Source organism: Lepisosteus platostomus, chromosome 27 (genome assembly GCF_059453375.1).
Source record: "Lepisosteus platostomus isolate fLepPlt1 chromosome 27, fLepPlt1.hap1, whole genome shotgun sequence".
In the NCBI taxonomy this organism is placed as follows: domain Eukaryota; kingdom Metazoa; phylum Chordata; class Actinopteri; order Semionotiformes; family Lepisosteidae; genus Lepisosteus; species Lepisosteus platostomus.
In genome coordinates this window covers 1,519,793-1,536,064 of record NC_142637.1, presented here as the reverse complement: position 1 = coordinate 1,536,064, position 16,272 = coordinate 1,519,793, and the positions used below count along the sequence as shown (strand labels likewise).

At 48.3% G+C, this 16,272-nt stretch overlaps 1 protein-coding gene across 4 annotated transcripts in view; it reads right to left on the bottom strand.

Moving 5' to 3' along the window:
• The window catches only part of gng7 (guanine nucleotide binding protein (G protein), gamma 7), a 102,045-nt gene that overhangs the window by 75,416 nt on the left and 10,357 nt on the right, over window positions 1-16,272 (bottom strand). For 2 of the 4 annotated variants that reach the window (XM_088622240.1, XM_088622241.1), the window contains exon 2: window positions 12,180-12,245. The exons of 1 other annotated variant lie outside the window; for it this stretch is intronic. The gene's annotated coding sequence lies outside the window, so the exon portion shown is untranslated. Of the gene's footprint in view, window positions 1-7,399; window positions 7,522-12,179; window positions 12,246-16,272 lie in introns of those variants that run through there. One more of the 4 variants, XM_088622243.1, reaches the window with a different exon arrangement.

Here is a 16,272-nt window from a genome sequence, read left to right as displayed (position 1 = left end):
GACCGGAGGGCGTGTGCGGCTCCCAGACTCCCTCCGGAGAGGAGGAGAGGGTGAGGGAAATTTCCAGCGGGGAGGAGGAGGGGGAGAATACGTATGGAGTGAGATTTTCCAGGCGGGCCTCCCTGCTGGTGCCCTGGCAGGCGGCAGCGCAGGGCTCCCGAGAGGGCTGGAGGCCAGCCAAGCGCACACGTGTGTATACACGGGCAGGGAGCCAGGGACGCACATGGGAGGAGAGCAAAAAAACATCAACATGTTGTGAAAGCAGAGGGGCAGAGTGGGAGGGGCCGGATCTCTCGGGACGGCACAGGACGAGACCCCCTCCTCCTCTCTCGGCTTACTCCATCAACCCCGCTCGGATGTCAGCCCAGTGGGCTTCACGTGCTTCGGCCAGTCTGATGGACAACAGAGAGCCTATACAGTAGCGTGCATGATAATTAAAACACTGAGACCTGGAACTTACTGTTACTTATTGACCGTATCTTGCTTTGGACAAACACAGTGATTCACTTCAAAAGGCTTCTTGCAAATTCATTTTAAATGAAACTCCGTTAAGATCAAAGCACAGGTTTCTGCAGGGAGTGTAAAAGTAAGAGTTGTTAGTGCTAACACGAAACATCAGAGCAGCCACAAATGAAAGGAAACCCATCAGACTCACAAGGTTCTGTTTAAACTGCATAATTGGGAAGACCACACCCCCTTTCCCCAGCCCCGCCCCCTTAGAAAGGGACAATCTAGATCAACCAATCAAAGCTCACCTGAATGTGCTCAGGTGGGAGGAAACCGGGGGACCTGTGGAAAACCCACATTCATACTGCAGGAACACACACAAGTGACAAATAGCTGAATCTAACCCAGGACCCAGGTCTATCTCTTGTTAAATAAGACCATAACCAGTAACATATCTGGCTGTTTTACTTCCATCCTTTCACTAGGTTACTTGAAACCACTTCTAAGAAAGCCAAATGTAATGTAAGGTGTGTGGCTGTGTTTCTACTTCAGGTCTGGACTAATAAGAACATTAATACATTTGATTATTTTGCCAGATTTGCAGAGAAAGTTTCTTACACATAATAAAGCAATACCACTGAAGTGAAGGGGTATTATAATAAATTTACATAACATACACAACTATGTAACTGGGCAATTTCAAAGCTAGTAATGACCTTTGTGTTTTTTTCACGCTTCACTCCAGGTTTATTTTAGGACCAGAACTCCTTGTGCTGTAAAGCGATCCCTCTGAAAACCCCATCTCTCATGAGACCCCTCACTCCAACGTTACACTGCCAGTCTTTTCTAGACACTACTACAGGGTGGACTGGCTGGGCAGCTGGACTTTGCTACTAAGGCAAGAATCCAAGTCCGTTCAACCTGTGTAACATCCTTGCGATGTTCTGGAGAAATCCAGAATTGCTTGCTGCTCTCTGCAGTTTCCCAGAACAGGGAGTTGCTTTTCCTGTGTTCCCAGTTATAGTCTTTGTTATGAGTCAGGGAAAACAAGAATCTGGACTGCTCCAACATTAAATAACACAAAAGGTAGGCTGTGAAGGTTAGGGATCATCTGAAACTCATTTTTTGCTCATTCAGTGAAACAGAACTCCCAGGAGGTCAAAGCTCAGTGCACGTCGGGGTTTTTTTTACTTACAAGCTCTTGCACAAAGTCAACTAATGAAGCAGACAAGCAATAAGATTAAGATTGTAACATTCACGCTGGAGTGGGCTGGTCCAACGGTGAATCGAACCCAGGTCACCAGCTTCTGACACCAGGAAAAGTCTCAACACCGACTCGTGGTCAGTGACACACCGAGGGTGATGTACAGACACCAGCAGGTCAACTTTCATCAAAACATAAGATCACGCAAAAAAACCCTGAGTCAATGATCATATAAAAAAAATTAGTCCTTTTTTCCTCATTTTTCTCTTAGAAAAGTTGAAAATGTCACTTTTTTCCTAACCAGTATAATGCGCATTGTTCTCTGAAATCTACTCAAGGTTTCCCTTGACACGTTAAGATTGATCTCCCCCACTCCCCAAACCCCCCAAGGTCCACTAAAAAGCTTGAAGTGACTCACGTTACTGTAAAACATTTACGCAAGAACACGCAGATCTTCTGATCCAGCACGTGTTTCTTTTAGCTGGTACAACTGAACTCAATTTCCTGGCTGAAAGCTTTTTCAGGAATTCATTTGGTTCAGATTCACAAATCAAAAGCTCATCTGTGAAACTGCATTACAGGTCCTTTGGGAACCAGTGGAGGAAACCCACAGTCCTGCCCAGCGCTTTCCATCCGTATCGGCATCAGCGTCTTGGCTCTGACGCTGTTCAGAGGCCGAACGAGAGAACGTAAAACAAACTGGAAAGACTTCAGCACACACGTTTGTGGGCAGAGCAGAAAACACCTAGGCTGTCAATTAAAACAACTGTTTTCCCTTTTAACTGAAGGCAGAGGAAAAATGAAAAGCCATGTAAGACACCATTGAAAAGTAACACACCTAACTATTGTTATATTTAAAAAATCTTCATTTTGATCAAGTTTAAAGCAGCAGTGTATATCGCATCTGACACTCCGGCTGGCACAGGTTTCATTCCCGGTTGCAGGAGTTTTCTCGGTGCTTTTCAGTTCAGACAGCACATCGCAAGCGACACTGCACAATTGTAACAGGGGCTCAAAGTGAGACTGTTGGTTTGCGAGATTGAAATCCTGGTTTTCCAGCTGGATGTTCAAATACCTGATTTGAAGACGTGAATCAACTAATCCTTTGATCAACTGAATCCTTTAAATTGTTTTTCAGTTCTTGAACAGCAGGGGATGCTTGCAAGTGGAAATGGCCACCTTTTCTCCAACTTAAAAACAGAATTGTTAACTGACCTGATGCACAACCCAGAGAAAGTTACAGGGTGTTTCTAGTAAAAGTGTTTGCACAGTTTCTAGTAAAAGAGGTGGCTCCTGCTCATGAGGCCACAAAAAGGGCCACCGTTAAAGCACAGGAGTTTTCGGCCGGTTTAAAAGGTCTGAGTAGTACGCAGGGTAAAGAGCAGGGTTTGTCCTGCCAGAAATACACTCAGCCATACAAAGGAAAGTATTTTGCTTCTCTAGTAATACAATAGACCATGATGTACAGTACTCTCACAGGAGACTGCTGAACAAAGTGAAACCATGAATCATACAGTGCATTTTCTCCGACACTACACAGGAGACTGCAGGCTGACCGTTTCAAGAATTCAACAGCTCGGAGGCAACACATCTGGAGGGAGATCAGGGAGCAACCAGGGAAGGATGGACTTTCAGCCCTCTATTGAAGTGCGGGTGAAGGACTTGAAGTTTGGCTGCAATTACAGTTTGTGTGCCTCTCTCCAGGGCTGTGTTAGAGTGCAGAACCCACACACTGCCTGGAGCACCGGGGCAGGATGAGGAACAACCAGAAAGAAGAGTAACTCTGCCACTAGCAGCAATCGCACAGCACTGCGCAGACAAGTGCCCCAGGGCTCATCCTACAAGGGATACTTTCTGGGGCTTCACACTAGGCCGAAGTATTAAGACTTATTTTCTATAACGCTGAATGCCAATCTAAAAGGTCTGAGGTAAGGTCAGTGGCGTTGCTGGGGTATTCGTAACACTGGACAGCAGAGAAAGCCATCTGCTCTACACTCTGGTGGGGGGGGCTGGAACTGTCGTCAGCTCGCTGGCTGAGGCAGGACCCCCTTTCTGCAGACATCTCAGTCTTACGCAGGTCTGCCTGGTCGGTGACTCCCGAACTCCGAGCAGGATTTATCCGCCAGTGAAGACTCCCTGAGGACTGAGGAAGTTGCTGGGAAAGGCCACAGGAGGCTCTGCAAGCGACCCGAGATTCACCCCTGTGTTTACAACACTCTTCACAGCTCGTTATCCAGATCTGACTGTCCTTCTGGGGAACAGACTAATACTTTCCCAGAAAACCAGAAAAAAAAAATCTGGCACGGTCTTAAAAGTTGCATCAAAGCAGAGTTTTTAAGTGGATCGTGTTGGAAATTAGGTGGGAGCAGGTCAGAGTCCAGCACTCGTCTTACAAACAGAAGCGACACTGAAAGCTCGGTTTGCACGAGCTGAAGCTGAAACAAAGCTCGAAACTCCTCTGGACAAAACCATATCAGCTTCCCATGAATCTATTCCAAATACCAATACAGTCAAACACTTCCTGAACCTTTACTCCAACACATGTTCTTCCTTACTCACAAGCCTCCGATTATCAAAAACCAGAAACTGACAGTGCCTTATCCTGCATGTGGAAAGTTTCAGTCTAACCCACAAGGGGAAATCTACCATGTTTCCCCTCACAATTCGAACTCCAAGGAGGGAAGTTTTCTAGCCTCGGGCAGTATGCAGTTTTCCGTAGTCCAATATACTATTATATATCAATAGTATACACCAAAACACCTTTATAAATATACACACATTTTCCCCATAAGGTGGAAAGTCCCATCTTCAGGCCAGAGACTGTGAACACTTGTAGGAAGAGAAGTAGTTTTTGGTAGAAATTGGGTCAGGTTTTTGGTGCATTACAGTCAGGCAGGCCCTCAGGGATTATTTATCCCATTGAACACACTTGCATTTCGTTGTGCCTCTATGTGAGGAGTTCAATAGGCACTTAGACCCAATATTGCACAACATGGCTTACGAGCTCCCATGAGGCCTAAAGAACTACATGTTCTTTCTCTGGGGGGCTGTTGGCTTTGCAACCAGTATGAGGGTCTCTGGAAATATCCTGCCACGTGCATAAACAACCCAAAATTGCTCAACACCAAAGTTATGGACAAAGCCGTGGCTGCAGACTCCTTCCAAACTCAGTATTTTACCTTTGCTCCCTGGCCAGCTACGTGAAGCCTTGCACAGCCCTGACCTGCTGCAGTGATATTCATACACGCGCAGCGAACCCCTAGAAACAGGGTGGACTTATTAAACCAACAAGTCACTGAAGTGTTTGGGCAGAATGAGAACACAGGGAGAACTGAAGGCCGCCACCCCCGCCCGATGCTTCCGGCAGGATTGTGTCCCTTAATTCACATTCCTACACCCTCCTTGGCACGAAGCTCAGGAGTGGAGAATGAGTGAAACCACAGACCTGTCCCACATGTCAACAGCAGAAACTCTGGGCACCGGCTCCCCCTAGTGGCAGACGCCACACCTGCCGCAGCTGCTCTGGTGTTCTGGTCAACAAGTCCAGACGCTGTCTACCAACCCCCCAGGCCTCTTCCCCAGAACACTGTGCTGGTGAAAAGCATGCGCTCACACGTCAATACCTGTACACAACACGCATTCATGCACGCTTGGAGCGACGCGTGAATACGCTTACAAGGGCAGCCTACAATCCAGACGACCCGGGAGTCACATCACAGCGCAGGGAAGACGCATCACCACGCGGAGAAAGCCATCGTTATCAACTGACTGCCTCTTCAGTTGTTTACAGCAGGGTGACTCATTTAAGAAAAATTAAAAGCACGTAAACAACGGGTTTTGGCCCGGCGAGTCCGAGAACGGGGCGCGCTCGGCGGCGGAAGGCGTGAAGCGCAGCTTCGCGGGGATGTCCCGGCCCACGCTCCTCACAGGCCTGAAGAGGATTTCCACGGCTCCAGCTGGCTCTCCCACTTCTTTCTCGCCCGCCCAGGAGGGCCTAATCCTTCCCTTGTAAGGAAGAATTTCCGCCACGCCGCCGTGCGCCCCAGTGCGGGACGCTCGGGGCTCCCCCAGACTCTCCGACCCCGGAAGCGAGCTCAGTAAAAGCCCAATCTTTCCAATATTTCACACACTCAACTGGAAAGGAAGACCTGTGGAACAAGGGACTGATGCCAGATCAAGTGAGTGGTTTTTTTCCGCTTGCGACCGGTTTGCACACTCAGAAAATGAGTCGGGGAAACAACTGTGATTCAGAAGTGATCAGATGTTAATACACTGCAAATAAAAACGGTACTACTAGATATCATTACAACGCTTCTTGAAAACGGGGACAAGTCTGTTTTTTTAACAGCAAAGAAGATTCTCCTCAAAACAGTGGTTAAACCTTATCCTTTCTTACGTGCAGGGTTGGAATTTTATAGACTGTGACACAGTGTTCCCTCTGCGCTGTGCTCTGACTCACTCAGATTCACACACCGGGCTACTAAATCACTGGCTCGACGCTCTGCAGCACCGCAGGGGTGCTCGGACTAAACATTACGCCCCGAGTGCTGAAAAATGCACAACCTGCAACTCTCAAGATAAGAAAAAAGGATGTTATAAACACCTCTGACTTCAGAAAGCAAACTGCCTTTAACAGGAACTTTCATAAGCAACAAAAAATGACCTGAACAAAACAGCAAAACAAACTCCCACCAGACCGGCCATCCTTCACCTTGAGATCACACCGGCCAGAAAAAGTGCAACATCACAAATGATCACAGAGGGCTTCAGAGAGCAGGACTGCTAACAATCCTCAGAAACAAAGCAACTTTATGTGTTTCCAGGAAGTCATCTCTACATTAATTACTCTAGAAACAGAACTGCATCAACTGGACCTTGGATTTGTGTCACTCAAAGGGAGGAGGGTTCAGTCACTCAAGGCTATAAAATTAGGAGGATTCACAGAGAGGTTCAGAAATTAATGATGGTAGCCGACTCAGGCCTTGAAATAGGAATCTCTTGGTAACAAGCCCTTTTCCTTAACCACAGGGCTCAACTGGTCTCCTTTAGTTAGCTCTGTTTCAAAGATCTGGGCATCCTTCTTTGTGATTTAAAAAAGTCCTGTGCAAATACCCCCTCACTGTGCATGAAGAGCAGCACAGGTGAGCACGTGCTGTGTGTGTGTGTGTGTGTGTGTGTGTGTGTGTGTGTGTGTGTGTGCTGTGAACGTGCGCACAAGCAGGTCCGCGCCTGTCCGCCGCCCCTCTGCGCTCCACCTGGGACTGACCGTGTCCCCTCATCCTCCGCTGACCCACTTTCCACCGGCGTGGAGCTTCCGGCTGGAGCTCAGCGGCTCAGGGAGCAGAAACAGCCTCCTGCCCCCCCCCCCACCATGGGCAGACACGCCGGCCCCAGGGCGAGCAAGGCAATCAGGCCGAAGAGCTCTTGAACTTTATGAAAAGACAGCTTCACTGAAGCACAAAAAAAGATGAAGTGGGGACGGGAAGCAATTACTACACCTCGCTGACGGGGATGTGCTTTGTGTTTCCTCGGTGTTTGAGGTGAGTCAGCTCGTTTACATAACGCACTCCGGGGAGCTGGTAATCGAGCTGACACCGAGAAGCCGGTTGGCCCACTTCTAAGCCGCTCTCCAAATCAAGGGACCTCTAGTTCCAGGATATGGCTGCTCGCTCACCAACGAGAACAGGTTCGTACCCTCGTCTACAGCCTTCTCGATCTGCCGTGCCGTCCGGTCCCTCACACACTGACCTCGAGAGAGCAAGCTCTCCGTGTCTAGCGGCACAGATCCCACCACGTCTGCGACCTCCCAGTGCTCCCCGTGACCGTGACGTCTCTGCAGTCGATTCCAAAACATTCCTGAAACCGGTCAGGAAGCTGGAGGGGGAGGGGGGAGGAGAAGCTACACCCAGAAACCCTCAATAACAACATAACGTCAGCAAACCGAAGGAAACTACTCAGCCCATGTAGGACAGGTGGCTGCTAGTCAGCCATTGATCCAAGGATCTTGTCTAGCCATGTTTCTGAAGGAAACCAGTGTTAGCATTAAAATCCTCAGCTGGACAGCTTGCTCCAGAATCCCACAGTCCTTTGCGCAAAGAAACGTTCTCAGTTTTAAAAACCCTTAACTGCAGTTTCCTGTGGTTCATGGCTGGTTCAAGAGCAGTTCGCTATTAGTTATGAACAACTTGACAAGGCTGGTTTTGTCAATGTGCTGAATCAGGCTCCTTCACAGCCTTTTCTGTCCAGCACGAAAAAGAGTACGTCCATTTAGTTCCCAATACCCATCCATCCACTTTCTAACTGCTGTAGCCGAATCAGAAGAAACCCACCAGGACACAGGGAGAACATACTAACTCCACACGGACAACACCCCAGATATTGAACCCAGAACCCCAGCAACGCGATCCACTGCACCACCGTGCTGCCCTCGTCTAATCTCAAAAGGCGTACAGTACTTTCACAACTCCCTTTCAAATCTGGGAAAGCACAGCATTTGTATGCCAGCAGGATACCCTTTTCAGCATTCACAAAATGACTGATGTCTTTGGTGTGCTTTTACTAATTCATCTGCAAGTTTCTGCGGTCCGGAAGTCACTGTATTATTCATGTGTTGTCTCTCATGCTGCTTTTCTAAAATAATAATGCACCATGAACACACCTTATTTTGAACAGACGCAGCAGAACAAAGCTCTCTAGTGCCGGGCTGTGCTGGGGCTTTCAGGAAGCGTTATCAGCAGTGAGCACAAGCCAGCTCTGCAGAACGGCGATCGGTGTGGGTACGACCAGGCCGAAGCAGCTCTCAAAGGGCTCTTCTCAGAGAGCAGCTGCACGCCGAGGCAGAGGTGCTGCAGGGCTCCTCGGCGAGGAGGAGGTCAGGGGATGACGCTGTTGGAGCGAGGAGTGATTCAGCCACAGCCCACTTCTGGGATGGGTCTTCAATTCCTCGTTTTGAAACGGATCTCCCAGGTACTCTCAAGCCGCGCTCTCATGTGTAAATAGCCCCCTGCTGCTCCTCCCCACAGTGATCCCAGAGACACACAGGCACACAGACCTCGAAAACCGTCAGCCATAGCTGCAGGACTGGGAAGAAAAGAATGCCCCCTCCCACCAGGGCTCATTTTCCTACAAGCCAATGAATCTCCCAGCATGTCTCTGGACTTTGGGCGGAAACCGGAGCACCCAGAGGAAACCCACACAAACTCCACGCAGACAGCACCCCAGGATCAGGACTGAACCCAGGACCCCAGCACTGCGAGGCAACAACGCTAACCACTGCGCCACTGTGCTGCCCGCATTTCTATAAATCCCCAAAACAAAAAGATCACAACTTCATGAAAAAAAATTATTTCCCGTTGTGCTGCTAACTTGGCAGCTGTAACCAAGATTGGAAGAGGGATTTTGTGAGACAACTACCATTGTTGATGTAGGTTACTCCGCTTGTCCTGCTTGTGTGCGCTTACTTATCTCTGCATGACCTCAACAGCAACAGCAGTGTGATCCAAAGACTGCAAGATCCCGTGCATGAAAATGGCTTTCAAAGGGCTATGGCGCCCCCGTGTGGTCAAAACAAATGTTTGCAGCTATAAGCACAATAGACCAGAGGTATTCAGTTTTTTCTTGATAGACAACTCTTATCAAGGACTCCAGAATAAACATAAATCTTACTTTATGACTACAATCCCGATAACCAATGCAGTTAAGAGAATACCACAAGTCAAGAGACCCACTATTAGCACTGTCAGACAGCAGATCAATTGCATGATTCTCAAGATACTTCTGTGAATGCAATCCTCTTAGGCTTCTTAAAAATAGCTATCAGGTGCCAAATTAAATTAAAGAGGTTATAACAGGCACTGGCATATGGGTTTCCAACACAGCTCCTCTAGATCTAGAATACCGCAGAATTCATGTCCCGTTCATAAATAACTCTTCCCCTTGGCGCAGGGAAAAACAATACAGTTAAGGCTGGGTGGTGCCCCTTATCCACGGCCTTTAAAAGAGACACAGGCAACCCGCTTGGGTCTGGACCTCCAGGACGTGGATTGGATCATAAGAGCAAAGGATCCAAATGGGAGGAGGCCTGTCTGCCCATGTGGGAGATAATCTGTAGTTATTTGATCCCTGGATCTCATCCTGCCGCTTCCCTGAGAGAAACCAGGGTTTCGGCTTCAACACCATGGCTGGGCAGCCGGTTCCAGACTCCCACAACCCTCTGCGTACAGATCTGCATCCTGTTCTTGGTTTCACATGCTTTTTCACATAGTTTCCACTTCTGCCTCCTCATTCACGTTTCACTGTTGATTTTGGGGAATTCCGCTGGACTGACTTGGTCAGAGTCTTTGAAGATTTTAAATACCCGTATCCTGGAGAAACCCTGGGCTGGCGGGCTGCCCTGCTGCACGAGGGAAGGGTCCCTGGGAGACCTGCTGGCCTGAGTGCAGATGAAGTCTGGGTCACATGACCAGCGGAGCGATGGCTGGGATTCTCCCAACAGTGGCGAGCGATTTGGTCAAGCCTTGGCAAGTCTCGGCTCTCAGCGACACAGCGCCTCCTGTGGACACCTGGACACTTGCACACCACATGGCGGTCGGCGAGGGACACGCCTCTCCCCCAGTCAGCTCCAAGTCCCCGGCACAGGGTGGGGCAGGGCTGCCTGGATCGTGGGGCTCGACCGCAAGGAGGCTGGAAGTGTCTCGCTCTGCCCCCTTGTGCGGGCACAGGGTTCGAAGCTGCCAGATGGAATATGAAAGCACAATGGCTTTTCCAAATCAGGCACGTATAACACAAGAAAATGCATAACTGGCGAATGCACATTTTTTTTTAAACAAAGAAAACCTCTGCAACAGAATTTCACAGCGCCTGAACAAAACCACCTCCGCTGTCTCTCGATACACACAAGCCCCTTCAGGCGTGAAAAGGAACAGAACCTCTCGCTACCTTCCTGACCACATGGTTGCTCCCACAATGCTGTGCTCAAGGAGCCTTGCAGAAAAGGACACAGCGCCTGAGAGTTTCTGGAACTTTCAACCAGCCTGAGCCACGTTTCAGCCGTGTCCTCCAGCAGTGCAGTGAAAGCCTTAACCGATCGCAGAACAAGATGTGCTTGATGAGGCCACAGCCTGCCTGCGGCTCAGCCTCTGCTCTTCATGATCGTCACCGAAGCAGAAGGCTGTGCTGCTGCTGGGAAGGTCTAGCTGTGAGAGGTACTGGGGAGGGATGAGTTATTTTCACAGAGGGAGCGGAAGTTGGCCAATGCCCCTTCACAGCTGGGGTGACCAGTGTCCAGTCCAAGGGGGATCTTGTGGTTTCCGTGAGCTTAATGCTCCAGAGAGTAGGAAATCCACCGGTCCAGTGAGCTGTGAAGGACGTCAACCTTTCATCATGCTGCATGAGGGCACCCACAACTGCAGAGGACAAACTAACAGGATAGTGCTGTGTGTATCAAGTTCTTTTTTTTCTAGCACAGCCCTTCATCTCTCTTTGCAGCTTCACCAACACCTTCTCTCAGCAGAAGCTGGCCAGTGAGAGGAGACACTACAGGGACACGACCTGTTTTTAGACCGTGTACAGTGATGGTATACACCAGGGGGGCGCTGTGTCAACTGGTGTCCAGGCAATAGGGGGTCCCCAATTTACGTTAAGGTGGGAGACAAGAATGTTGCGATGTCTAAAAAGATTTTTTTTAATTAAAGGGAATGGAACAATACAAATATGGAGCCATAAGAGCCAATGTTTTGCCAATGTGAATGCAGGGCATTTTCCATTAAGAATGAATGGAACAGAGTCAGGTTAGGAACCATACGTTAGACCAAGTGTGCGTTTCACTTGTAGCTGCCCAAATGTCGTGTTATAAGTCCCTGTTAGATGCCTAAATAATACAATTAGTAGGAAAATTAGGTAGGGGAAATAAAATCCACAAGAATTCATGTAATTCACTTGAGATACATTCCTAACATACAGTTTGGACAGGGGTGTATACTTTGAATGCACTAATAACCCAGAAAAACACAGAAAGAGTGTCACTAATCTCTACCACAGCAGCTTGTAAAGCAATTTCTCTCGCATTTCGTCCCTTTACTGTCCCTTTGTGTCAAATCGTTTACCCTGAAGTGCCGGCAGGAAGGCATACAGAATAACAGGAGTACAGTGGAAACGCATGCAAGGTCTTCAGTATACGACATATTCAGATAAAGCCTTTCTATCATCTGTTTGTATTTTCTGGGATTTTGTATATAATTCTGCAACACTTCCAGTACAACAGTCAGCTCGACTGAGTAAGGTCAGAAGGAACCTGTATTTATTAGATCAGAATATAACATCAGCCACGTTCCTCTACAGGCCTGGAGCAGGAAAAAATAATACTGCAGATGGCCTACTATAACATGGGCGAAATATGACAGAACAAAAGCATCAAAGATCACCTGTTGACCAGACAAAGGCTTTCAGGGACAAGAGCCCAACAGAACACATGTGTGTTAATCAGCCATGGACTGTGCTGCAAAATGCAGGTATTAGGCAATGTTCCTACCTTGACCAGGGCAAACGTCCAGTAAGCTCAGCTTTTTCAGAGAGTTCCCAGGCTAAGGTCTCTTCCCTGAATAAGAAAAGAAAAAAGACAGGACACCAGTCAGACCATGACGAGTACCTGCAGGAAGAACAGAGCAACATTCTGCGGTGCAAAACATTACTCGTCCTCACAAATTAATCCTGTCCTAAAAAAAAACAGGACACATCTGGAAAAAGAACAAGGCATCTAATGTGTATGTATATAAGCTCTTTAAGACAATGCACTTTGATTTAAAATTATAATTTCTCCCCTATTGTTTGTACGGAGTACCTTGCTAAAGGCTTGTAGCAAAACAGCCACCAGAGGGCGCCTGTTCACTGCAAACTCCCTTCTGTTTCCTGGTAAATCATTACCCCTACTTTTCACAAAATAGCCACTAGGACTGCAGCTGACCGTCAGAGCTCTCCCACCTTTTCTCGTCTGCATATGTACACACAAACGCCAGAACCTGCTGCACTTGGAGATTTTTAAACTCTAGTACACGACAACGCTATTTTTAAACATTGGTACACAGTAACTTGTAAAAAAACCCACTTACATCCCAAAATAGAGGGAATAGGCCCTATTACATTGTAAACAAGCAGGCATGTGATTAGATCTTTTAATCCAGTTTTCCGACAAATACTACTTGCATGCAGATCACGTTAGAACACTGCGGAGGTGAAATGTAAGCTGCTATTATTCGCTTGTACATCGCATTAGTGATCATGGTGGACTGGTCAGCAGGAAGGCCCGCTTCACGTCGCGATTCTCGCTCGTAGCAAGACCAGCAGTGTGCAACAACATGGCGACTTACTTTCACAAGGTTCACGATGGTGCTTAATTCGAAATCTGTAAAACTTTTCTACATCGCCAGTTAATTCATTCTGTTACTGAAATCGAATAACCGGTCTAAGACATTGGGACTGGAGTTCTCCTTTATAATGACTTCATAAATCGGTTCCTTTTTCACACGCATTGAAGGCAAAACAGAAAACGACAGGTGCTGTATCTAATTAAAAGCAATCCGACTGTGTAAGAACCTGAGAAAGGTTACAAACAAGGCTGGGCCACCTTGCTTGTTTGGATCCACATTTTGAATGTGCTGATCACTTCCTGTGAACCGACACAGCCAGCTGCTGCTCTGAGGGCAGCCTGGGCGACACTGGCTGCTGCTGTTCCCGAGCGCCCAGCAGGGGGCATCAGAATGTCACCTTCTTACCAGACAGGCAATCCGTCCAACCATTTTCCAACTGCGTCTTCCAATACAGAATCCCAGGGAGCCAGAGCCCATCCCAATCCAACAATCAATCAATCAGCAGGAAGAGGCACAAGGCAGGATCCCAGACAGGACACAAACATACTCCCACCGTGCCACTGAACCACCCATTAAACATGTCCAGGAAACGCATTTAAAATAAAAATACCACAGCTTTAACATTTAAAAATGAACTGAACTTGGATCCAAAGAGCCTGGGTATTTACGCCTTGATGGCTCCAGACACCCCGGTTTTAGAGTTTCCTCTGCAGTGTCTGCATAGCTCTGCTGTTTAGCTTGGACAGCCATCCCTGAGCCGTAATGTCATTGTGAATTAGTGCTTAGCTATTTAAACATTTAACTTGAACATGTAAACTGTCATCTGATCTTTGAAACGACGACAAGCATTTGTCAGGGTACAATAAAGGAGAAGGGCATGAGGCCAGTTATGTTGAAGACCACTGGAGCTGCTTCTTATCTGCAACAAACTCAGCACTGTTCTTTCTCAATGCATTACGAACTCCCTAACAGACGTGTTTAAAGTAGGAATACTGAAGGCATTTCCTTTCTCCCTAAATCCAGCCTGCTACCGATCCCGAGTCCCTGAGTCCCAGGAATGGGCGCTTGGCATGTTGCCTCCTCACTCGCCGAGAGCCCAGACCGCACTTGGCGTAGCTCGATCGCTACGGCCCCCACCCAGACAGCATCCTAGCAACTGCCAGCGCTGTTCGCTTTCCCCTGGGGTCTCATGAAACACTGACTCCTGAGCTGGGACACCTGGGATGCGTCTGGAGGTGGACTAACCAGCTGCTCAGGGCTGGGTTAGCACTCTTGTGCAGAAGCCAGAGGCTTCAGGCTGAAGGCCCTATTGCCTCAAACCCCAGCAAGGCTATTTTTCTGTGCAGAACAATCGCGATGATTATCCCGACTAGGTTTATTCAGAGCAGTTAAAAAACGACAGGGGAGAGAAAAGCCCACACGCCGATTTCGCTGCATGACATTCGCTCTCGCCTCAGATGTGCCATCGAAACGCCCGAGCACTGATCTTTCTATGGGCAGCCGCCAACTGCTCTATTCTTCACATGCCTCCTAAACAGCTGTAGCATAATAGGCCAGGTGTCGCCACCGGAGGGAGGAAGAGTGTGCTGCTTCTTCCTCACACCGCTGAGCCCACAGAGCACGTGCGCAAGCACCCAGCGACTCGCCAGGGCAGGGTGCCCATCCACCCCTCGCGCGCGGGATCCGGTCCCGAACGTCTCTGAGGCTCAGGCGGCTGTGTGCATGGTGAGCCACCGCAGTCCCAGTAAACAGCAATTTCAGCACCTCTGGCCAGCTCTCCCTGGGGGCATCCTACTGAACTGATAGCTCCCAGTGCAGAACGAACGCCCTGTACACTCCGCCAGCAAAGGCAGGTCTTAGCTACCCTGAACCCCAGGGAGAAGGAAAAGATCTTCAATAGACCTAAAATAAGAGTTCAATAGCAGGGAGATGGTATCACTAGGTCTACTCTGCCAAAGTATTAGTTCCTTTGAATTTGGCAAAGATGAGCACAAAGTAACCTGCATGAGAAGAATCACTTGCCATTGTGCCAGTTTCACTTACACACACCAGACAAACCAGACAGACAATAGCTAAGTTCACTTTACCTACTTAGGCAAAATTTATCTCTTTTTATGCAACTAGGCCATGCAGTATAATTAGCAATGAAGATTCTCAGTTAATTACATTACTATAAAGGTTAAGTGATTTATTTCTGTAATCAGTGTGCCGTGTAAGTCTACCAGTAATTAAGCGTTGGTCCCTGTAAGGCCTAACTCACATAAAAGAGCAAGCTGGTTGCAGCAGTCAAACCCATGGAGAACTGAGGTATCTCTCTGAAGAAAGTACAGCTTGGCCATTTACCCTGGCCATAAACACATAAATCAGTTACTTTTTCTTGCTACACAAAACAGTACATATAGCTTTCACATCAAGGGCTCGGGGTGGCAAGGAGACAGTGGTCAGCATTGCTGCCTCGCAGCACTGGGGCCCTGGGTTCAATTCCAAACCTGGGGTGCTGTCTGTGTGGAGTTTGGATGTTCCCCTGTATTTGCATGGGTTTCCTCCAGGTACTCCTGTTTCCTCCCACAGTTCAAAGGCATGCTGGAAGGTTAATTGGCTTCTGGGACAGTGCTGTCCAGGGTGTGTGTGTCTGTAAGTGTCCTGTGGTGGCCAGCTGTCCTGTCAATGGTGTGTGTGTCTGTAAGTGTCCTATGATGGCCAACTGTCCTGTCAATGGTGTGTGCGTCTGTAAGTGTCCTGTGGTGGCCAGCTGTCCTGTCCAGGGTGTACCCTGCCATGCACATACTGCTCGCTGGGATATGATCTGGCTCACCTGCAACTGAGCTGCAGAAAGCGGTTAGAAAACAGATGGATCAAGGGCTCAGCATTGTGCTGATGGCGATTTACACAAGCCTAGGAAAGAGCACAGTACAACTGAATGTTCTTTACTCTATGTGAGGATGTGCAGCGCACCTCAGAAACACTTGGAACACCTGGGACAGGAGTCAGAAATTAGCCCAGCAGCATGAGTGCAGCATATGAGTTCCTGCCACTAACATTGATATCTTTTATATCAATTTTATAACAGCAAAACACCCCATCCAGCTCCCACTAATGGTTATTCAAACAATCTGTTAAGAGAATGAAATCGCTTGTGTCCACATTTTCAGCCGTTTCCAAGAACATCAACCCGATCAGGGTGCTGGAGACTCCTGCTCTGAAGCTCTTACTGTTGGAGGCGAGTGACACCTTTACTTCACATTAACAGATGGGAGA